Below are 25,501 nucleotides of genomic sequence, written 5' to 3'. Positions count from 1 at the left end.
ATATTAATTACTCCTATATAGCATCCAATCCATTAAGCTATTACTTTATTTACATTTATATAAATTCTTTTATTAATATTTAAATTGCACTCTTGCGAAGCTGGGCGGCTCCCTATCAGCGGTGAGTTCTCTATTCCCTCTCTTATATTAACTCTACTCCAAATCTGACATAAATGGGAAAAGATCAGGCGCAGAATAACAGCTCCACGTAATTTCGAAGGTTCGGGAGTGCCATGACTTTTGAGCCTGGAATCCTTATACAGTGTCGTAAATAGCCTTTTCTGCGCTCTGTGAGAGCTTCTATAACTGCGCCCTATTTAAGCAGATCCTTTGCCTATTTTACTGTCTCACTCACTTAAACTTAAACGCAGGTTCACTACTGCAAATGCGTTGCCCATTAACGATAAGCACTAAACACAAACACGCTCGCGATGTATGTTTTTAATGATACTAGCATGTAAGTACGTTTGTATTGGAATCTCAGGGCTCAGCGGAGTCTTAACAAGAGCAAAACGAAAAAACAATAGTCCTGTTCAGTCTGTCTATTCTGGCGCCCCCGAGTGTAAACGCCCTGTGCCTGGGCACCGGTGGCACCGCCATATTTACGCCACTGTCCTTATATCTTGTCACTAGACCAAAAGGCAATATGTGTATACGTCAATACTATATCAGAGTATTCCAACATAGATCGTACTCATACGTAGCCTTCGGGCGTACTGTCAAATATAATAGATACTAATCAAACACAATAAGATTAAGACATAAATAATTTTACTACTTTCTAAATAATATATACTAACAGATATGTATATATGTCAAACAGCATACAATTATTCAAGCTGCTACCACCTTAAGGCACGCTGTTCAATGTGATATTATGTGACAGATCATAACAATTTAATAAAATATATTCACATTTATATTTTATTGTTTACACTAATATTCCATTGCTTGGCAAATTTCTCCTCGTCTGTTGAGCAGAAAGTTTCAGATTATATTATTTATGATTTGTATTCATCAATTCTATGTTTATTCATATATTTACACACATTATACTTTATTTTTGTCCGATGCATCCGACAGAGGTTTCCTTCGAATTGTTTATATATTTATATGTGCGATGAACATTTATTAAGAGTAGCTAACATTATAATAATTCAATAACATAATATGCAAAACAAATATCTGTTGAATATACAATGATGATCTAATGTGCATTTTTCCGCGGATTATTCTTTCCATTCGTAATCGTTACAAGAATTACAAATTAGTATGAAAACAAGAATTCAATCTTTAGATCGTATAAGTATTAGTCTGGTCTATTGTTTTTGTCAGGATCTAAAATCCAAACCAAACAATGGGTTTTCAAAAAAATTCTCGAAATATGGCGGAACGAACGAAACTTTATTTTGGGCCTCTCTATAAGACTAATTTCCAATAATAAAAAAGGTCCTATCTAAATCTAATCTATCTAATCTAAACCTAATGTCCTAAAGGTATACACCTTTGTTCTAATTAATAGGTTAATTAATGAGACGATTGTTATTTACTAAATTCAATTTTGGTTTTTTTGTCATTTACATGTTTAATCACCTATGTTATGAAAATATTAAATACATTAAATCTAAGTGATTCGTGCAAAGTTTTTGTTCGTTTCTTACTTCGGTTAAATCAAATTTTACAAACCCTGGACATACCCTCTAGGATGCCAACATGTGGACCGTCCCTCAAGGCATTACGATAGCACGCGATAGCGATATTTTTGCTCCTGACGGAAGTGTGCCTATGGTTTTTTAGTGGAAATTCCAGTGTATCACCTCACTTAATCTGGGGGAAACAGAAAAGGTAGTTTTTATGTTAGATGCAAAAAAAAAATACAACGCCAATGTCTACGAGCGTCAAAGATATATCTCAGCCCCGATAAAAGAATTAAGAAACTCAGTGGGTTGTAATTTTAACTTAATCACTACATACTCCTTTCAACCTTAACAGGAAAAAAGCCAAATAAACAAAATTTGACGGAAAATTGACGCTAAATCATTGGTTGCTTGATTAATTTATGATATTCAGTATGGAATTATGAAAAAATGTCGTTTCGATCGTGGACAAAACTGTTATAGGAATATTGGAAGTAAAATTAAGGAGGAGATAAATATGTAGTATAGTGCACAATATTTTTAATTACGCATGAAATACGTAAATTTACGTTTTGTTTATCTTTTTCCTAATAAAGTAAAGTAAAAGCATGTACATTTCCCACTACGGAATTAGGCCTCCTCTTCCATTAAGAAGAGGGTTTGGAACATATTCCACCAAGCTATTCCAATGCGGATTGATGGAATGCACATGTGGCAATATTTCGATGAAATTAGACACATGCAGGTTTCCTCACGATGTTTTCCTTCACCACCGAGCACGAGATGAGTTTTAAATACAAATTAAGCACATATAAATAATGGAGCGTGCCTGGATTTGAACCCGCAATCATCGGTTAAGATACACGCGTTCTAACCACTGGGCCATTTTAGCTTTTTTCCTACTTCAATTGAAATAGGCTATAATAGATTTGATCATTTACCATCAAGTGACTTAAGCACGTCAACGTAAAAACGAAATAACAATGGAATACGTTTATTGTTAAATTAATAAAACATTTCGTGACTGAATAACAACCTCTGGCCTAGGGCTTATTAAATAATGTCCAAGATGACAGATAACCCGGCCAATTGTTATTAGAATTGTTTGCGTGACACACGCCTTGATTTATGTTTTATTAGAATTGGGAATTGTGACTTTGTAAACTGGTTAAGTTATATCATTAAGTCAATTATCGAAAGACTAACAAAAATACTTACAACTGATGAAATAAAAGTAAAGGCGATTATTTAATAAAAGCAAAGCAAAAGCAACAGCCTGTACATTTCCCACTGCTGAGATAAGGCCTCCTCTTCCATTAAAGAGACGGTTTGGAACATACTCCACCACGCTGTTCCAATGCGGGTCGGTGGAATGCACATGTGGCAGAATTTCGATGAAATTAGACACATGCAGGTTTCCTCACGATTTTTTCCTTCACCGCCGAGCATGAGATGAATTATAAACATAAATTAAGCACATATATATAGTGGTGCTTGCCTGGGTTTGAACCCGCAATCATCAGTTGAGATGCACGCGTTCTAACCACTGGGCCATCTCAGCTCAATTATATAGAGACGTCAGACGAGAGAATATAGTTGACAAGTATTCGATGAATAAAAAGGTTTAATATTTAATTTGTGTATGCGTCCTCCATACTCCTAATATCCTCTCCTGGACGCAGACGCTTTAAAAGTAATCACATAGATGCGGTGAAGTTTTTATGCTTCGGTCGAGGGAGTCCTTTCGTCAATATGTCGGCGACCATATCTCCAGTGCATCTATATTTAACCAACAACTTTACAGGAAAAAGTTTTATTAAGAGATTTTTAATAGCTTATAAAAATCCTTTTGTTAGTCTAAAGGCAAGATCAAAAACATGGTTTATTGAACTTCAGAAGTGCATTTTTTTGAGGACAAATTTATTTTTCTCGTCATTGGTCCGTCTTCATCCTTGCAAGAAGTGTAACGATAAGCACCGCGCATCGTGTCTCACCGATGATGATCATGTCTACAAGGAACAAGGGTCTTTTAACAATATTTCGAGAGCACTTAATACCAGTAGATTTTCGTAAATGCGTTTTGCAAAAATATATATGTACAACTCAACTAATAGGTATTACTTGACGACCTCCGTGGTCGAGTGGTGTGTACACCGTTTTTCATGGGTACGCCACTCCGAGGTCCTGGGTTCCATTCCCGGCTGAGTCGATGTAGATTATCATTAGTTTTCTATGTTGTCTTGGGTCTGGGTGTTTGTGGTACCGTCGTTACTTCTGATATTCCATAACACAAGGGCGCAGCGGCGGCCTTACCCATTGCGAGGCTCAGGGCGATAGGTCTTTGCGAGGCCCTTTGGCCTACGAAAAAGTACCTACCTATGTGATGCGAAAGTTGGTCTGGTTGTTTGATAGGTAATCGTTTTGGTTGGTAAGAAATGCTAAAGTTGTAATAATAAATAAATGTTGAGTTTTAAAATATTTTACTTACATTGAGAGATTTACAAAATTAACAAATACAAAGATGTTAGCCACTGATAAATATTAAAATTAATGTTTGCGGCTTTCACTAAGACTAAAATCTTCAATTAGAGCACAATAATCTAACGAATGAGCTACGTCATTTTCGATTGACAGAATAGCAAGAGCTGAAAGTCGATCTTGTGTCATTGAATTTCTTAAATAGGTTTTAAAAATTTTGAGCCTCGAAAAACTCCTTTCAGCAGACGCAACCGTAACAGATGTTGTGGCAATGATCTTTTTTTTTACATATTTATATGGAATAGGCGTTTGTCTTCCATCTCACCTGATGGAAAGTGTAGATGAAGACGAAGGTGGTACACGCCTATCCAAAAGAAACCTGTTCACTCTACTCTTAAAGGCTCCGGAGTTCAATTTATCAGAAAAAATTGACGCAGGCAGGTCGTTCCAAATCTTAGCGACTCTTACCAAAAACGAACTGACAAATCGTTTAGTTCGACTTTTGGGTATGTCAACAATGAATGGATGAAACTTTTGTCTGCGCCTAGTTGTCCGATAAAGGAATGGAGATGGTTCTATCAGTTCAAAAAGAGCCTTCGAGCACTCTCCAAAGTGCATCCTATAAAAAACCGATAAGCTGGCCACTCGGCGACGATGCTCAAGGGTGTGCAGTCTGCTATTTGAGAGCTTTTCGTCGTTAATTAACCTACGGGCTCTTCGGTCAACTGAGTCCAATGCTTCCAGATGATATTTGGCTGCACCGTCTAAGAGATGACTGCAGTACTCCATGCATGATCGAACTTGTGCAGTGTAAAGATTAAGCAGCTGTTCAGAGTTGAAGTACCGCCGAACTTTTGACAGGATTGAAATTTTCTTGGATGCCGCTTGTGCCATAGACTCGATTTGTTGGCCAAAGTTGAGGTTAGAGGTGATGGTAATACCTAAAAGCCCTAGATGGTCTGTGATCGGTAAGGATACACCTTCGAAGGTCGGTGTTAAATCGAAGTTACTCTTTTTTGCGGAGAAAAGACACGCTTGTGTTTTGGAAGGGTTGAAATGGACAAGATTGGCGTCACCCCAATCGGACACCCACTGCAAAGTCACGTTTACCCGTTCAATCATGGACTCTCTCAAGGGCCGTATTTCATCTCAACTGGCTCGCGGGTTGGACATGTACCTCTCAACTACAGTGCTGTCATCGGCGTAGCTAATAATACCGGGTGTTAGAAGATCGTTTATGTGCAGCAGAAATAAGGTAGGAGAGAGAACAGATCCCTGAAGTACCCCAGCATTGATTGCCATTTGATCGGAAGAAGAGCCATCCAAGACAACTCGAATCGATCGTTCCCTCAGGAAATCACATATCTAGCCATAGAGCTCAGAAAGTATGCCGTATGCTGGAAGCTTACAAAGTAGAGCCTCGTGCCAGACCAGGTCAAAGGCCTTTGAGATGTCTAATGAGACGGCTATTGGTTCACCATGACCCTCCAAGGCCTCGTTCCAAAGGTGGATGGCATAAATTAGCATATCTCCGGTCGAGCGTCCTTTGTGAAAACCATATTGGTTATCACTAAGGAGCTCGTTTTCTTCAAGATATGGCAGAAGACGATTATTTAAAATACGCTCCATAATCTTACAGATTAAAGAGGTGATCGCGACGGGACGGTAATTGGCTGGGTCAGCACGGCTTCCTTTTTTGGGAATGGGCTGAACATTAGCAAGCTTCCAGGATCTCGGAAGCTTGCCAGTTTCCAGAGAAAGTTGGTATAGACGAGTAGATCAGGAGAACAACACTTCAGTACCACTGGTGGAATGCCATCAGGACCACTGACCTTATTAACGTCCAGGTTTCGCAAACATTTGAGTACCTCTTTTTGGTGTATTTTAACGGCGTTCATTTTAGGACCAAACGGAGGTAACTGACGTGGACGCTTGCCATTGCTGTCCAGACGAGAATACTCCGCGAAGAGATTGGCAAATAAATTTGCTTTCTCCTTAGCGGTGTGGGCCAGGGATCCGTCAGGTTTGCGGAGAGGAGGCAGCGAAGAGCGACAGAAGTTTTTCTCAACCGCTGAGGGAAAAGAAGCTAACTTTCCCCCTATACGGCTAATGTGGTCAAAATGAGCTTTTCTTATCGCTTTTTTACAATATTTAGTAGCTACGTTGTATGTTTTCTTCTAAGACTGAAGGTCCAATGCTTTGCTTTTACGAGCATCAACCCAAGACAAATAGGCTTCATGCTTACGCTTTTCAGCTGAGAGACATTCAGCATTATACCAAGGGCGAGCTTTGGTCTCAAGGGATACTTCAGCAAAAGGAATAAAATACTCCATAGCTTGATAAGTCACAATGGAGACAGAATCTGCGCAGCACGATGGATCTTTAGAAGAAAAACAGACCTGTTTCCAACAATAAGAAGCGAAAAAGTGACGCATCTCGTCCCAATCCGCCAACTTGTATCTCCACACTCGCCTAGTGCCTTTGGGGCTAGTGTCAAGAGGCGAGTACACACACACATTGTGTGACACAGATTTTACCACACAATGATCCGATGTCCCGAGTGGTGGTGAAACGGAAACCGAATATCTGTCGGGATCGGTTGTCAGCAGAAGGTCTAGGCAATACTCAGTGTGGCCCACGATACCTGGAATACGAGTTCGTGGACGAGCTGGGAGAGGCCATAAGATATTTCAAATTTATAGACCTCTCTTCCAGCGTGGTCAGTATCTCTATACGGGTACAGCCACTCAAAAACAGAACTATTTCGCAGAACTATTTCGATAGTGGGGTAAACTTCAGTTTACATTATTTATAATATTATTTGTTTTCTATTATGTATTTCAGCACCGAGATAAAGTCATCGTTTCCTTCATACATAAAATCAGGAACAAAATCAAAAGTCTTAAATAAATAAAAATATAGTAAGATTTTTTTCTTTATTTTGGCTGGACGCGAGGCGAGGCCCCTTAAAGCGCGAGGCCCCGGGCGATTGCCCTGTTCGCCACCCCCTAAGGCCGCCACTGCAAGGGCGTTAGCTAATTACATTGGTATCAGAGTAATGTATGTGATGTTGTCCAATATTTATTTATTTATTACTAAATTTTATTTTATTAAAGGTAACTTAAAGGATTAAATCAAAACGAATCTACACTAATATTATAAATATGAAAGTAGCTCTGTATATTTGTTTGTCGCTCTTTCACTACCGAACCACTGAACTGAATTTGATGAATTTGGTATGAAGCAAACTTGAGCTCTAAGAAAGGACATAGACTAGTTTTTTGCCTTACATATGACAGCCAACCCCTAAAACGCGAGAGAAGCCGCGGGCGACAACTAGTTTTATACATGAAATTTGTGATCACGTGAACAACACAGCGCTTGTTCTCGAAGAGATAAGCTTTACACCTACTGATAATCTGATGCATAAATTGTCATTATTTAGCATTGATCAGGTATTAAGCGAACTTGCTTAATAGTATGTATTAAGTTATAATTGTCATTACAAAGGGCCTTGTAATGTCTCAAGTAGCAAACCGACATTACTATCATCAAGTCTAAACTCAGCACCTTTTCCTCTACATTCGAGTAAAAACCGAGCACTGAGTCGTTTTCCTTGCAGTGCGGCCTCCTTCGGAATTATTCGCTAAGGCTTTTAGACTACGTAACATTCTCTCACTCGCGAATTTTAAACTCAAATCATTTAGTCGACCTCGAGGTACTGAGGAGAACGGTCGCTGGTTGCCGCCATCTTGTTTTGTAACTGTCAAACTGCGCGCCAATAGTGTTGTGTTAACTTTATAATGTCACATTAATATAAAGTGCTTTCGAGTGATTTTATTAAGCCGGTTGCGAGTTAAGTGCTTTTATTATTTTCTAGTGTAATATATAAATTTCAGTTTAGATATTTGTGCATTGTGAGTGTTTTTGTTTTTTCATTCATCCTAGAACTCTTTTTGCCGGATACGTTTTAAGGTAAGTTATTTGTTTATTTGTTATAAATAGGACTATTTTTTTTTGTAATTTTTTAATAATAATGAAACGTACTTATTTCATTTTTAAAATGTGAATAATAATTATTGGAATAAAAACAGAGTCCGGCATAATTTTCAATAAAATATTTGAATGACAATATTTTATTCTTAGAGTAAAAACATTTTGTTTTTTAAAAATATACCTACTCGAAAATATTCTTTTAATTAATAAATGTGTATACAAAAGATTCTGTTGTTTTTAAACTGCTATCCGTAGTACAATAAATGATTGTAATTACACAATACGAATCCGTACTCTCGCCGTTCTAACCTTTCCGAACGAATTGAAAGTTATCTGTGGGTTTCTGCCTCATTTGCTCAGATTGACGTCATACCCTATAAATTGTTTATTTTGAAATAATCAAATTTTCATGTATGTAAAGCTTAACAATAAAAGGAAATCTTCTTAGTGTCCCACAGCTTTAATCAGTCAACTTTTGAGGCGATTTTTGTTTGCTAGAGTTTTGACTGACATTAAATTAATAAATATTGTTTTAATTATTGTTTTAATAGTATTGTTAGCATTCGAATATTTAAAACATAATACACTGATACTATACTTTTACCTGTACTCATACGTAGTCGTTTTAATTAACAATTACAACACCTTTATATACTATTTATAAAGAGTAACATTACGATGATCAGTGCCTTAAAACATAATTTAATTTAAATAAATATTCTGATTCAAAAATCGATTGACATTTAAATTATGCACTCTTGATTTTTATAATCGACGATATATTTATTATATTTAATGAAAGTAAACGATGATATTATTTTTAGTTTTATTTAAAGGAAATTTTTTTTTATATTTATGTTACTAAATAATAATGTTACGAAATTATAAGACTAAACAGGTGTAATATATGCATAGATTTTTGGTACATCATTTGTGTTAATTCACAATGCTCAGCAATGAAGAAAGGTTATTAGTATAGATAGATAGATAGATAAAGATATAATTTTCACATAGTTCAAACACTGACAGCGGACACCTGTAATACGATAGATTTATGTTCTAACGCCTGTGTTATGTATGTATCTGCTTACACGAACGTTCGCATATTTGATTCCTGCCTGTGTACGTTAAAACACTTCTTAGAGAAATACTTAGAGTATTTATGTATCTAGACAGAGAAATAATTAAAGCGAACGACGCTACAATATTATCTTTGTTTTTTTTTATGGTATAGTTTGGCGGACGATATGGGCCACCTGATGGTATGTGGTCACCATCACCCATAGACAATGACGCTGTAAGAAATATTAAGTATTATTTACATCTTGGGAACTAAGATGTTATGTCCCTTGTGCCTGTAGTTACACTGGCTCACTCACCCTTCAAACCGGAACACAACAATACTGAGTAATGTTATTTGGCGGTAATATAACTGATGAGTGGGTGGCACCTACCCAGACGGGCTAGTACAAAGTCCTACCACCAAGTATCTTAGTACGTGACAGCTATGTTTGACAAGCGGCAAGCGCCATAGGACATACGACTGACGACAACGTCATTCTACTGTACGAGTGCGTAGGTACTTAGTAATAAATAATAATTGACCACTGTTACAGTAGACGCGTTCACAATCTTGTCAGTAAATCTAAACGTATAAATTTTCAAAGAATAGAGACTTCATTAATAAAATAAAATATTAATATTTATAAAATTGAGAATTTTTTCATTTGTCATTCTTACATAAATGTACAATTATATACTTCCATAATGTATGTAAAACTATCATGTACAAGGAGGTTGTTTGACAAACATAGGAGACATAGGCACTGAACTGTTTTGTCATGTCGTTGTCCTGACAGATTTTGACCTGCCAATCTAAAATACATAATAATTGCAGGACGTATTATATTTAAAATGTATGCTTAAACACACTTCCAATATCTATTCAATTACTCATGAATCCATTGGGATGGCAAATAGGTTACAACAAAGAGTTCAAATGATAAACAAATAGATTTCTAATATCAGGAAGAATCTGAGCATGGAGAATTTTACCCCAAAACCTAGGAAATACACAAATGTGGCCATACTATTTGCATTTGCAATTTGTTAGTTATGTTTACTCTTGTTGATATATTACGTCACATAACCAGACGTCCAAATAGTTAGGACAAATAAATCCTAAGCGAAGATTTCAGTTTGAATAAATAAAATTTTAACAAAAAGAAAAACCGACTTCAAACAAAACACTATTTTAAAACAAATGAATATGCACGAAAAAGTAATAAAAATAATTGCGTATTCAACATATTTTTTAGAGTCTTCCTAAGTTAAATGAAATGAAAAATATTAGACTACTTAAAAGTCGATTAACGATTATATCATGTAGTTATAGTTATTGGTATATTTGGAGCCGGTGTCAGCCACGGTGCCCTTGCCCCAACAATCAAAAGAAAGAAGCGATACGAGCCCCTTGATTGATCCAGTATATTATTGTGTAAAAGGTAATTTGTAAAAAACATATTTGTTAAAGTATTCTCGTATTGTTTTTTGATAGATATACTGTAGGGCTTTTGTACTTTTTATTGGCTGACACCGACTCCAAATATACCAATAACTATAACTACATGATATAATCGTTAATCGACTTTTAAGTAGTCTAATATTTTTCATTTCATTTAACTTAGGAAGACTCTAAAAAATATGTTGAATACGCAATTATTTTTATTACTTTTTCGTGCATATTCATTTATTTTAAAATAGTGTTTTGTCTGAAGTCGGTTTTTCTTTTTGTTAAAATTTTATTTATTTTTTGATTTTAAGTGAAGCTGATGTTGACTAACTAATTTTTTTTAATATGGATAGATTATAGATAAGCGTTCCGTTTATATGAGTCAGAAACTACTTCGAGGACAATTTCAAAGGAAACTTGCGAATAAAGCAAAAATAGACTTTCGAAAATGCGGATTTAATACGTCACGCGGCGTGAACTACAAGGATCCCTCGAAAGAGCTGTAATCGAACTCAGCAAAAAAACTTTGAAAAAGACCAACTATATTTCGTACATCATATGACATCACATCACATACACAAAATTTGATTAAAGATAGTAAGAAATTCTGCCCCATATCGCACCCTAACTGCGAGCCGTATAGGAGTTCCATCACTACATAGTATAAAACAAAGTCGCTTTCTCTGTCCCTATATCTTTAAATCTACGCAACGGATTTTGATGCGGTTTTTTTTAAAATATAGTGTGATTCAAGGGGAAGGTTTGTGTATATAATACATGAACAATATAGTAAAGAAACACTGATAATTTTAGAAGTTTGCGATGTGATGTCGTATATAAACAAATTCTGTAGTATATTTAGTATCAGTATTGCACCCGTGCGAAGCCGGGGTGGGTGGCTAGTTGATTATAATATTCGACTATGATAATTACATAAACATAACCACATTACGGAAGGTGACTCAAATATCCAAATAACCTATAAATAAAAGATTCGACCGAGTATCGCTAACGTGCTCCTCAGAATTGTTCCGTTCCCTTCCATTCCGTTACTCAATTTCAGTTACGAAGATTGTTCTCTCAAACTTATAAAATATAAATTAACAGACGTTTAGTAAACAGCTGATTAATTTGAAACAGAATACGACACAGGAATCAATTACAAAATATATTTTTCCCGTAAACAATTAAACTCATGATTAATATTAATATAGCGTCTTATTATTATCTGTTGAAAGTTTGTTTTCTTTTTTTTAATTTATTTAATGTCACTTATGTATGAGTATGTATTTTTTATCATATTTAAGATATAATTAAAATATTTTTTAAAATATATATGGTTGTAAAATAATTTTAAGCAATTCAAGCATATTAAGAAACAGATTAAAAAATCGTACTTCGGTTTTTAATCTGTATAATTATTATACAACTTCATGCCGCTTTTTTAATGTCAATATTACCTCGCGACGATCGTAAATTTGAATCCAATAATTTAATTTCTTTTTTTTTATTAAATATATAAGTGACGAAATTATTCCAAAGCCAAATCAACTCACAAATATATTACAACATAAGTTTAAATATATCTATTTTATACCTATATGCCCCGGCTTCGCACGGATACGATACTGATACTAAATATACTACAGATATGTTTATTTATTACATCACAGTACACACTTCTAAAATTATCAGTGTTTCTTTACTATATTTTCCATGTAATAAAAAAATTTCCATAATACAAAAACCTTACTCTCGAATCACTGTATCCATTAAAAATACCTAAAATCTGATTAAAAATCTAAAAGAGCCTCAGTAATATTTTAATTTAAAACATATAATCAAATTATGTAAGTATAATCAAGTATTTCTTGAAATACACAAAAATAATAGAAACATATAACCTTTGTTGTTCTTAAGTATATTTCAACATCCACTCAACTACCAACTATTCTGGCTCATATTGTATAGTACATATATTATTACTGGGGTCAAGGGTTACTGAGCCAATGTAGAATAAATTTGATAAGATTCCGCCTGCGTCTTTGCTTACGTGTCAGGGTTCGTCGAGGAGAAAACCGAAAACCTTATTAAGGTTTTAGGTCTCTTATGTCTTTTTAATGTTTATGATGCGTGATGTGACTGAGAGCCGTGATGGCCCTGTGGTTAGCACGCGTACATCTTATCGATGGTGGGTTCAAATCCAGGCAAGCACCACTAAATATTCATGTGGTTAATTTGTGTTTATAATTCATCTTGTGCTCAGTAGTTAAGGAAAACATTGTGAGGAAACCTGAATGTGTCTAATTTCATGGAAATTCTGCCACATATATATTGCAACAATTTGCATTGGAACAACGTGGTGGAATATGTTCCAAACCTTCTCCTTAAAGGGAGAGGAGGTCTTAGCCCGGGAATACAAAATTTTACTAAGATCGTTTGAATATTTAATATATGGCGTAACGAACAGATAAAATCACTTTCGCAATTTTAATATTGGTAATGAAGTTAGGATATTTTTTAATCGTTTAAAAACTTGCCGGGTCTGTGTATGAAATAAGACATTCACAAGGCTCAATCACGCTGTGATCTGACGTTAATTGCATACCGGTTGATCTATCATAGCAGGATTTATTGCGAAAGGTTTATATTTATACTGTTTCGTACTGAGCTTTTGTAAAGTTACCAAAAACCTCTAACATTCAAAACGTTTTGATTTGCAAATGATAAGCATTTGTTTGGGCATATCATCGTCATGTGATGTATAAATCTGTACACAGATATACTTTTCTTCACCACCATAATCCAATAGTATAGTAAATCAAATTGACTGGAGTGATGAGCAGTAGCATTACTTGCTTTCCATGTCACAATTTTTAACTTCGTCTTGAGAACTCGTTGACAAGTAAACCCCTAATAAGGTTTATTGGCTTGACCTGAGATTTCCAAAACCAGGCTCTGTAGCTTTAAAGGCCAGTCACTAGTCAATAAGATAGGAACACTATTTTGAAAGCAGCTAGCAACGCGAAAAAGTATCGGTCAGGCTAACATTAAATGCTTTAATTTTTTTAGAATATCATGACGATTAAAAAAATGTATATGACATATAGTACGTACAATACGTACGAAGACGATACATATACTTTTAGGTGATGTGGTTAATAAAACACGTGGAAACATTTAGCACAATTAAAACTGATAAATATTGTCTGAAGATTTATTTCATCTTAACGTAGGTTAAATTTAAACCGGAAAAGCCTCAAGAAAATGACTGAATAGAGCCTCCAAATATGACGTCATGTCACAGTTGACTACCAACCTACGCGCCACCTGCGCCCGCGCAACAAAAAACGAATAAACATCTTCAAATACAGCGAAATGATTGGTCGATTTTTTGTTCCCTTATTTAAACTATTATACATTGCGGTTCAAATGATCGAAGGTAGATAATAAGTAGATATATTGGTAACAGTATTTAAAGAGAGAGTAATTGATTTTTTCATTGTTAAACAGTTAGAACAGGTTTTAGATTCTATTCCATTGTGAGGAATGCCTACGGCATTATTCGAGCAGTTTGGACTAGAAATAAGACAGTTTTTCTGGGCAGCAACCTTGTCGGACGCACATAGCGTTCCTGTCATAATTTCATTAGTCAATAAATTAAAGGGCCAAAGCTCTCGGTAGCGTATCTTGTCATATCCTGTAACCTTCTTAAAACCATAAAAATTACGTAATTAAAATTCTACTATAAATCTTGATTTTCGATGTGCAATTGAAACGGGTACAATTTAAAAAAAAATGAACAGACAAGAGCTTATATGGCTTTCGTTTTTTATTGAATATACGAAACCTTAAAATAGTATACATGATATCTGAAGTAACCTGTACTGTACTTTTGGTAAAATTATTCCTAATTCAAAACCATTCAACCATTTAGCTTGGATTGATTTGTTTGTGAAACCAATTGAAGCCCACTATATATGTTTTCCATTTTTTTATACTTCATCGTTTTCAATGATAAATATGTTTTACGAATACAAATTCAAATACGATTAACGAAGCCATGGAGGCGTTTATCTCAATGTCACCTTTAGCAACCTACACCGACTGGTCGCAGATTCATGAGAAAAACACTCGCGTAATACCTATATCCTCTGAATTGTTTCATAATTAAAACTTGAAGGTTTTATCCATTATTATTGCAAGGAAAATGACTCAGATATTACGAATATTAAATCTCTCAATGCTAAATGACATAATGCCATGGATCTTTTAAAAACTTTTGCAAAGCTAGGGTTTGCCGAAATTAAAATTGGTAACGAAAAAAAAATCGTCTTTTATAGCATGTGCATTTGAAATATATAGGTAAGCGTTAAATGGGCAACTTATTATGTAATGATCATTGGTGATGTAAAGAATGGTTAATATTTCTTACGGTGCCAATGTTAATGTTTGGACAGGCTAACATTTTATTCAAAAATTTATTTGTAGGTCCGGCTATGTAACGTTAAAAAAAAACTAGGAAAGAGAAGTATTTAATTTTGCTTACCTTAGATAATACTATTCCCAAAGCTGGGTTAAGGCTCCTCCCTATATGGAAAGGGTATTTTTATTCTCTATATTTCCAAAAATTCTTATCAAAGTTGTCTGCAAGAGTGAGTTCTGGAATTGCTATTTTTAATCTAGAATGAAATGACAAGAACATGCGTGCAAAGTTTTTTTTATTCTACTACAGAACTTCTAAATATTATATAAAAAGACGTTAGTATGTATTTAACATGTCTCGACCTTAAACTAACCAAAAATATGCATATGTGTTTCAGCAACCAATGTCACCTTCGCATATCCTCCCACAGTTGATTGGTCACGGCGAAAACCATAAATAACAAAGTATTTCTTTTATTTATTGACTTTATGTATTCGTCGAAACATTAAATGTTTAACAAACTCCACCATAAACAATCGTAAATTAGTGTGTCTGATTGTTATAATTGTTTTGCAATTATAATCTTGTATTTATATTTGTTTGATAATAGAAAGTGATTGTCTTTGAAAAACGATTGGAATTCGTGAATATGGATTCAACTCATGTGTTTAATTTGCGTAATAGACTTCATAATAAGTTATTAATCATTCTAATAACTTGGAACAAGTCTTTCTAATGCTAGGAATATTCTATGTGCTTATTTAAAAACCAAAGCTCTGTAAATATAAATGAAAGAGCTAAAAGTGTCCATATTTCTGGTTAAAACTAGTTAGAACTGGAATACATATAATACATGATTGAAATAATTACACCATTAGTCCACTGGCAAATCTAACCTAAGATCTAGTTCATTAATGACAAGTATTAAAATATGGTTCGCAGGTGGCTGAAGAAATATTCTAAATCTTGGGATGGGCCAATAAAGTTATTTAGTGAAGCTGACAGTTCAGCATCCGAACTCCCTCCCATCGTGTCAAGTCGGTTTCCATCGGAAAATGAAAGTAATTAAATATATAATACAGCTGTGTTTGCACAAACATCTTATACCAAAACAAATAATATGCAATTAAAAATAAGTGTATATGCGGTTTATTTTTCAGACAACCTTCAGCCATTAAATTCAACGTAGTAGTTATTTGGAAATACATATTATAAGAAAGTATTAAATATGTACATATAATATTTTTAAATATGTAAGTCCACATATCCTGCAGTCTCCATTGATAACAGCAGCGAATAGGACGATATAATATCAAAAGTTTTTATAGCCATATAACAAAGAAAATAGCAATAGTAAAAATCATTTAAAGAATTGATGTCTTCATGTGTAACGAATCTGTTTTAATAATAACGATTAAAAAAAAAAAACCTTTTGAGTACAAATAAGGTCCCGTTATATTATTACGTGCAAAGATAATTCATAGCCATATACAACAAAATTCCTTTAATGGCCGTTCTATACAAAGATGGATTAAGAACAATTGTTGTTTTGGTTCTAATTTAGGTGAAGCATGACTCCATTAAGAGTGAACGAAAACGGTACGGTTCCAAGCAATTACCGGCAAATGTAGAACGACTTTCAACTCATGACCTTCGATTACAGGTGTACCCGTCAGAAGTTGAAACTTAAAACCGATCTTATCAGCCATTTTGCGTTTAAGGTGTGACGTTGTATCTGCGACTATGTTCACGTCCGTCTACTTAAATTGATCATGATGGGGATTTCCCTGTCTGGATGGCTACTAATTAGTTTTTATTTATACTGTCAAATCGTTCTGTCATGACAGTTTTAACTGGTATATCTGACTAAAATGTTTGATTTTTTCATGGCATATAGTGTGCTCTTTGGGATGGCATGAACTATACCGTACCTATCTTTAACGGAAGGTGACATTTGTCTTGTTAAATTAAAAGAATAGGAAAGCCATTGTCTTACTCACGATGTAAACGGTTATTTTCTTAAAAGACAAGCAAGGACAAGCTGCCTACCTATTTTTTGGATGGTATATATCAAATTATGACTTTTCTTGTATTTTTTCTTTTTTGTTTAACTTAATTTAACATAGATAGATGAATGGGCAAATGATAAGCAGTTACAAACACCTATAGATATTGCCGCAGCAAGAAAGTGAAATGTTTTTGTGCCTGTAGTTACACTGGCTCAACAACAACAACAACAGCCTGTAAATTCCCACTGCTGGGCTAAAGGCCTCCTCTCCCTTTGAGGAGAATGTTTGAAACATATTCCACCAACACATACCAATATTTATTTATGTGATAGAATATCATGAGTAGGTGGTACCTGCACAACGCCTTAATACCAATTTATGTATATACATCATCAAATAACAAATGACAACAAATTATGTTCTAAAGTGGAGCTATAAAGTATATTATTTATTTATTTATATAAGAAACACCATCGACATGACATAAACAAAAAAATCTGACAATAGACAGAAATATAATAATACGCCATTTCAAGATTTTTTTAAAGAGTTTATAACTCAAGTTAGGACAGAAATTTGAAACTTTGTCAAAATAACTATTTATATTGATACCGTTACTAAAATAGTTCAAGATATTAGGTAGGCTCTTTCCTTAGAAGCTGGCAAAGCACCTGCAATCCCACAGACGTTGCACATATCCATGGTCAGTGGTAGTCTTTCTATCAGGTGAGTCTCCTGCTCGTTTGTCACCTGTTAAATAAAAAAACATAGTATTCATCACTTTGCCATAAATGTAAAAGAAAATGAAAATGATTTAAATCGTTTTGGGTACAGCTGTAACTAATTTAATATTCAGTTGCAAAATTTGACCCCCACATTAACAACTGCAAGTTAAACAAAAGCCTGTAATGACTGACGAATGAACTCATCTCTAACTTTGAACTAGTTTTAAAACTTATCGCATTTCAAGAATAACTTAAGGTATTGTGAAATATTTAGATGTTGGTATTAATGGTAATGATAATAGGGAATATGGTTGTGTAATGTCACGACTAATTCCGTTTGTGTTTGAAAGAGAATAGCTTGTTCGTGATGTTGGTACAATACGCATTAGTACGAATCCAGGTCTATTGCATTATCATTAATACGTATTTAGAACGATGTTGCGATGAACATTGACTGCTGTGACAAAACCTTTAAATGTTTCAAGCATCAGTCAATCGGTTTTAAAACGGCAAGGTCGTCTGTTTATTGTATTTGTACATGTTGTATTGTTTACTAATGTTTGTAATTTAAACGTTACAAATATTAACCAAGATTTTAATTTCCATATCTTGTTGCCAATATTTGTATTGACAGTTGATGTAGAGGCTAAAAATAAGACCATTATTCATAGGTAGACCGACAAAAAGTTTTGTCCGGTAGACAGCCCGGTAGAGTATTAGTGTTTGAAGGGGGTAAGTTCCGGTGCCTTTGAAAGCAAAAAGGTTCTGCAGCTAAAATCTTTCCTTTATCTTTTGTTGGATTTTCCGTCCCATCGGAATATGAGAGTGAGATAATGGAGAGTGTACCTGTATTTGCGCTTACACTTGTGCTGAAGCGTAGTCTCCCTTGATATTGGCCTCCATAGCCAAAATAGGCCAGGACGACATCATCACTATTTATAACGCTAATCTGAATCCGTCAGGTTACCGACACAATTTTTTACCAATACCCACATAATTTCATAGATTTGTTTATTCGTCCTCAGCCTAGATAAATAGTTTTTTTATTATCATTATGTAAATTACCCCTATTGTCGAAAAAGTATAATTGTGGCCGAAAAATGTTCTGTTTATTGAGTTTAATTTATTTCTTTGACTAATTTGTAATTTATGGTAATTACTGTTGTTTTAAATACTTGGTAAAAGGGCTTTGTGTAAGCCTGTCCTGGAGCTATATATTATACGCCAAGCTACAATACTTAGTAGTGGTGACCAGTTACTATCAAATGGACCATTTAACCTACCGTCTATTTATGCCATGAAAAAACTCTTTATTGTAGACAAATTATGATATGATACAAGGAGTACACTTAACTATCAAAGAGAAAAACTCTCTTTATGCCTTTTGACTTATTTCGATAAATTATTAGAGAGTTGACTTGCCCTTAACCTTCAAATCTCGTTGATCTGATGTTACTTCAAATGAAATTTATCCTGGCATATAAAAACATCGCAATAGATAGTTTTTATCTCCACAAATTGAGGGCAAGATTTTGGATGAAAGTCAGTCAATGTCTCATAGTTATATACGTGAGACGACGGCTAATGGGTAGGCCATGACGGTTACAGAGATAAGGCAAATCCTTGGCGAGAAGACTTTGAGCAATATTGTCCCAAAAACATGAACGATGACGCTAACGATTATTCTGGTATTTCGGAGAAACTACTGCGTTTCAAGTTTTCCCTGTAGAAATTGCTTTGTGAACCAATGGCAGACTTATATTTAATAAAATTTATTTTTGATGCTGTTTCTTTTGTCACGATTTTACCCCTTTTAAACGACTTCTAAAAGAGGAGGTTATCAGTTCGACATGTATGTAACATTTTTAGATTTGATTTATATTGTTAATGATGATCCATTTACACTTATTATTGTTTTGTAAGTGTTTGTTTGTCCACGAATTTTTCGAAAACGAAATGTCGTATTGAGATGGTAATTTGTTGGGTACACTTCAACTTAGGGTACAGTCTGAGTTTCATTAAAATTGTTCCAGTAGTTTCATAGATATATAGTATTTTTAGTTGACTAGCCGTTTCTAAATTTGAATTTATTTTTTCTCATACACCGACAACGTTTATCGATCAGTATCTGATGAGAAGAAAACTTCCAGGTCAAATTTGAGTTCAACGTTGCTCTCGCAAGGTGTAACTTCTGACACGTAGGTATACTGTTTACCTACGTGTGTTTTTTATCATTTGCTATCTTTCATTTCCTATGATGGTACTGTTAATTTTGTCCTAGATTTATACAGTACTAGCTATCCTCCCAGCTTCGCACGTGTGCAATGCTAATACTAAATGTAGTAGAGAATATCTAAATTATCATGTCTTTACTATATTGTCCATATATTATATACAAAAACCTTCCTCTCGAATGACAACATCTTTTATAAAAACCTCATCAAAATCCATTGCGTGATTTTAAATATCTAAGTACAGGGACAGAAAAGATTAAAGATCATTTATGTATGATTATGTCCTTAACAAAACTTCATATGTAAATTGTATTACAAAAGAAATATTTATAAGATAATAAGTTAGATTTTGCTCTACCAGATAATACTTATAGAGTTTTATACAAAGGATATACACAAACTTTGATTGTTTTACTTTTAATCAAGTTGGTGTACCTATTTCTTTTGTGTTTGTGAAATGGAGAATTATTAATATGAAGCTTCGTATTTTGCTCTGACTAAGAATGGCGTTCGTTCACTCAAATATGGCAGAGTGTACTAGATATCCCAGGATCTAAAGTTCAAGACAGACTGTGTCGTAACGTTTTGTACGGTATAATTTGTATAAAATATACAGATTATACAGGTATTATTGCTGCGTTCTATTTAAAGAGTTAGGTGATTTAGTATAGTTACAACTGGTGGCGAATATATGCCAATGCTTGTGTATTTAAGGTCCGATGGTCAAAAAGAAAAACGTTTACACTACATTTCTACATAATAAAACTAAACAGTTCTTCATTACATAGTATAAAACAAAGTCGCTTTCTCTGTCCCTATATCCCTATGTATGCTTAAATCTTTAAAACTACGCAACTGTATTTGATGTGAGTTTTTTTAATAGATAGAGTGATTCGAGCGGAAGGTTTTTGTATATAATACATGGACAATACAGTAAAGAGACATTGATAACTTTATAAGTTTATAATGTGATGTCGGAAATAAACAAATTCTGTATTACATTTATTATCAGTTGATGATATTTCGCTTATAATCATATTATATAGTATTGTATATAGGGGTTAAGGAAAACATCGTGAGGTAATCTGCACGTGTCGGATGAAATTCTGACACATGTGTATCAATTATATAGCAATTCTGTAGAATGACAGGTAAAATAAACTCGAAACCTTTTCCTCAAAAGAGGAGGCAAAGACGGAGCAAGATCAAAGTATTAGTTGTGCGAGGTATCATTTACGAGGCAGTAGCGACTTTGTTGTGTACTATGTAATGATTGCAAGGTTAATCAATCCTTCTGCGACGTTCTGGAAATTTTCACTACAAACCGGGAAATGAGAGAGGTAACTTTGTATGTATATAACCATACGAAATTAAAATGGACATCCAGTTAAGTTATAGACACATACTTAGGTCATGATATAATACTTGTCGTCCGGGTTTGACTTGGTTTGGTTTTTTTAAGATCTCCTTTTTTACCACTTGGACATTTTCGTTTGTTAATATTTAAATTATGAGGGAATACAATGCAACTGTATTATTCTATATGTATTTTATGACTATTACTTGTCCATAATAAACCAAACAAATGACTATACATTTCTATAGGTAATAGTGATGATATAACTTGAAGAACATAAAACAAGAAAATTCATGTTTGTAATAAATAAGCGCTAGTAATAAGGTTTACATAAAAGCGGTTTAATAGGTATTAAAAAAAAAGCGATTTGTTACAAGAACAATTAACTTTGTAATCAGAATAATCAGTACAAGCAAAAAAGTGTGAAACAGTATTTTTTTTTTGGTTTTGTTTTAAATGCTTTTTTATATTTCCGGGATCTTTTAGTTGACGAAATGAATACAAATAGCTTAAAGGTCGTCAACGCCCCTGGAAGTTTCTTGGTGTTGCAGATATCCATGGGGGGTGGTAGTCACATTCCACCAGACGAGTTTTCAGCTTCTTTGCCACCAATAGCTATAGCATAAAATACGTATAGTAAGTAGTCACCGAGCCGAGATGGCCCAGTGGTTAGAACGCGTACATCTTAACCGGTGATTGTTGGTTCTAACCCAGACAAAAACCTACCACTGAATTTTTATGTGCTATTAGTGTTTACAATTCATCTCGAGTTTGGTGGTGAGGGAAACCATTGTGAGGAAACTTGCGTTAGTCTAATTTCAACGAAATGTTAAAAGTTGAAGATAATATTTTATGGGTGATCACTACCCGTAAGCCGTGAGGTGTTTGACAAATGATAGATAGATAAAAAAATGATGTTTGTTATTTATCTATTTATATGTAATGTATAACAAAAAAGGTGTTGTTTTTGAACGCGCATGCGCTTGCAACGCATAACGCAAAAACCGTTGAATATTTTTACATGTTTGTACCATTATATTAATCATGTTTCAAAGAAGGTGTTCGGTTAAATATTATTATACAATAAATACAACTTATAACAAATTAAATTTAAAAGTTCATTCGTGTATATAAGTAAATATTTGAGACAATTTAGACTCCGTATTACCTAGAGTTTTTTTGGTAAAGCCTTTATTTTATTTGTTCGCTATCTATTATAATAATTTATAATCAATTGTCATATAATAAACTATGTTGTCTGGTCACGTTGCGCACGAGTCGATATTCGTGACGTCATAACTTCTGCACGCTCTGATTGGACGAAGTTGTCACCTTGGCTCGCGAACATGAGAAACCGTATTTTATGTTTTTTTTGCATATTATCGCTTTTTATTATTTGTCGGAAGCGTTTACTTTGTTATAAGTTGAAATAATATTATTTTTTACTCGAATATGGAGAGTTATGTATGTTTAATTGTTCGTGTAAAACATGTGAACGATTATAATTTGATTAAGGTATCCTGGAACTGTTATACGCTCTGTAGATGACACAAGGTATCTGATTCAATATATGTAAAAATATATATTTGATATTACCTGTGTTGGGTACCAAATGAATCGATATGCTGAAATGTACAAAACCAAATTTAATCTTAACGTAATCGGACTTTTGTATATAAACTTATACTCGTAATAACTTAGCCATTTTTGCGCAGTTTAACTCAGAAAAGGATATTGAACAAATTCCATACGTTATCCTCAAAGGGAGGAGTTCTTTGTCCAACAGTGGGATATTTACAGTTACCTCAGTCTTTGCTCAAAATAAGTTATTTCCCATCGACAATTTTAACACCAACAAAGCTTTAGCTTCTTGAAATCTTTCAAAACAAGGAGCATTAGCTCGTTTTTCTATTGTGTGTAATGGTCTCTGTAAATGCGAGGTTGACTAACTGACTCCAATACTGCGCTTGTTGTCGCAAAAGGCCGGCAAGGCCAAAGACAAATTGCTCAAAACAGAAAAAAAACACAATGTAAACGCCCCTTTACAATGGAATCTTGCTATCATTTAAACGTGAAGGTATGTAATTTAATCTGCCTGCTCATATTTTAGCTATACGTCAAAGCCGAGCCTAAATTTTGCAAACTTTAGAAAGTTAACGTAATAAATGACTTGTGCTTTATATCATTATAGTTGTCGTCCGTGAGTACGCTCATGTTTTAGGGGTTGATTGTCATATGTTAGGTAAAAAGTAGCTTTCTTGAAGCTCAAGTTTGCTTCATACAAAATTTCATCAAATTCGTTTCAGTGGTTTGCTAGTGAAAGAACGACTATGCATACATTTGTAAGAGTGCCGTAAATAAAACCTAGATTCAAGATAGAGACGTCATATGGTATATGCCGTCTCGTCTAGATTTTACCGTCAAACTGCAATGCCTAGTATTATTGAATTCTGGTAAGGTCACCTTACGAGCCAATGTTACTGTAGACATAAGACATAAAAAAATTAATATAACTTACAGAAAAAAAGAGGACCACGTACCTGTTGACATTTATCATCATAAAAATAAATAAATGAAACAGTATACAATCTTATTCAGTAGTATATCTATGAATATATACTATTGAATCGAATTCCATGAATTTAGCCATCAAGCAAGCTTTAATCCCAAGGGCACTTTTTTCACTTAAAATCTAAAACCGCGAAGTCGCGAACTATTTAAGTGAAGTAAAGTAACAGCCTGTAAATTACCCACTCCTGGGATGAATTATATTACACAAATTAAGCACATATACATATTGGCGCTTGCCTGGGTTTGAACCCGAAATCATCGGTTAAGATGCACGCGTTCTAACCACTGAGCTCAGCGAGAACTATTTAAATTGTATTACAATTAAATGTATACATGGAAAACAACGAATACTAATTCCGCGATTTTTATATATACATATAATTTTGTACATATCTACACATATGTATAATAAAAACGTAAAATTATGTAACACCTTATATGGACGAGACAAAATTAATTTTAAACACTTCTGCAAAAACTTACATAATTGTTAACAATAAAACAAATAGCTTTAACAATAAATAATGTAATGTCTATAGTAATTGTAAATATAGTTTAGCTCATTCTAAGATCAGGTTGAGTGGGCGCAAGGACGTGACGTTATGCGCCTGCGCAGACCATCTGTGGCTAACAATAACAATGATTTCCGCACCTGTATAAAGTTAATAATACTATTAATGAAATTTTTAATTATGTGGAAATATTATTTTATTATGCAATATTACATTTGATGACACAACATTATTCGTCTTCGTGATTTCTCAATGCTTTTATTTATAATTTTATTTCGATTTGAGGCATATTAAAACTTATATAGACAATTCCGATCGAAATAGGAATTAAAATAAACAAACATTTTATTTATATGTATGTACGAACAACACATATTTTACAATACTTAGAGTTAATATTAAATATATCCTTATTTATAATACAATACCCATAACTACTTATATCCACAATTTTATTCCCAATATTCCGGTAACTGTTTCGACGACCTTAAAAAGTAATTTCTTAGCAAATACATAGGGATAAATATAATTAAGCTCTCGATCAATTATTTGGCTTTTCTTCTCTTAGGATTTATTTAATATATGTCAACAATTTAAAACAATTCATATTGAATTGATGAAATGTATTGGTGGTTAACAGCTTGTTTTGAAATACGAATTTATGTAAACAAAAACATTGATGTTTAACAAATATGATTTGATTATTATTCTTTGTTCAATTTGCAGATGAAATAATTGGACGTTAGAGTAATCGTTTAGAAATTTGATTAAAAGATAAATCACGTCTTATTGACTTCACCGATATATGTGATATGCAAGATAGTTTATTTTTTTGCAGAAAGTTAAAATTTAATGCGTAAGTGTTGCCAGCACTTTTGTTGATTAACATACTTGATTTATAAATAATCTATATATTTTTATCTGTATATATTTATTTGGGTTGGTTTAGGAAATCTGTGTTGATCATTGACAATTTTGAACTAAAATAGTATTGGCGATGTATTTAATTTTAATAAGATCATTCATTGGGGAATTTTTCGTTAC

The 25,501-nt window shown here is 33.8% G+C and overlaps 1 protein-coding gene across 1 annotated transcript in view; it reads left to right on the top strand.

Moving 5' to 3' along the window:
* Positions 1–7,798: 7,798 nt before the first annotated feature.
* Positions 7,799–25,501, top strand: part of LOC124540347 (trichohyalin) — a 104,462-nt gene continuing 86,759 nt past the window's right edge. The window contains exon 1 of the mRNA XM_047117863.1: positions 7,799–8,090. The gene's annotated coding sequence lies outside the window, so the exon portion shown is untranslated. The remainder of the gene's footprint in view (positions 8,091–25,501) is intronic.

The sequence above is a fragment of the Vanessa cardui genome, chromosome 24 (genome assembly GCF_905220365.1).
Source record: "Vanessa cardui chromosome 24, ilVanCard2.1, whole genome shotgun sequence".
Taxonomy (NCBI): domain Eukaryota; kingdom Metazoa; phylum Arthropoda; class Insecta; order Lepidoptera; family Nymphalidae; genus Vanessa; species Vanessa cardui.
The sequence above is the reverse complement of the archived record's forward strand: the minus strand, read 5'-3'. Positions and strand labels throughout refer to the sequence as shown.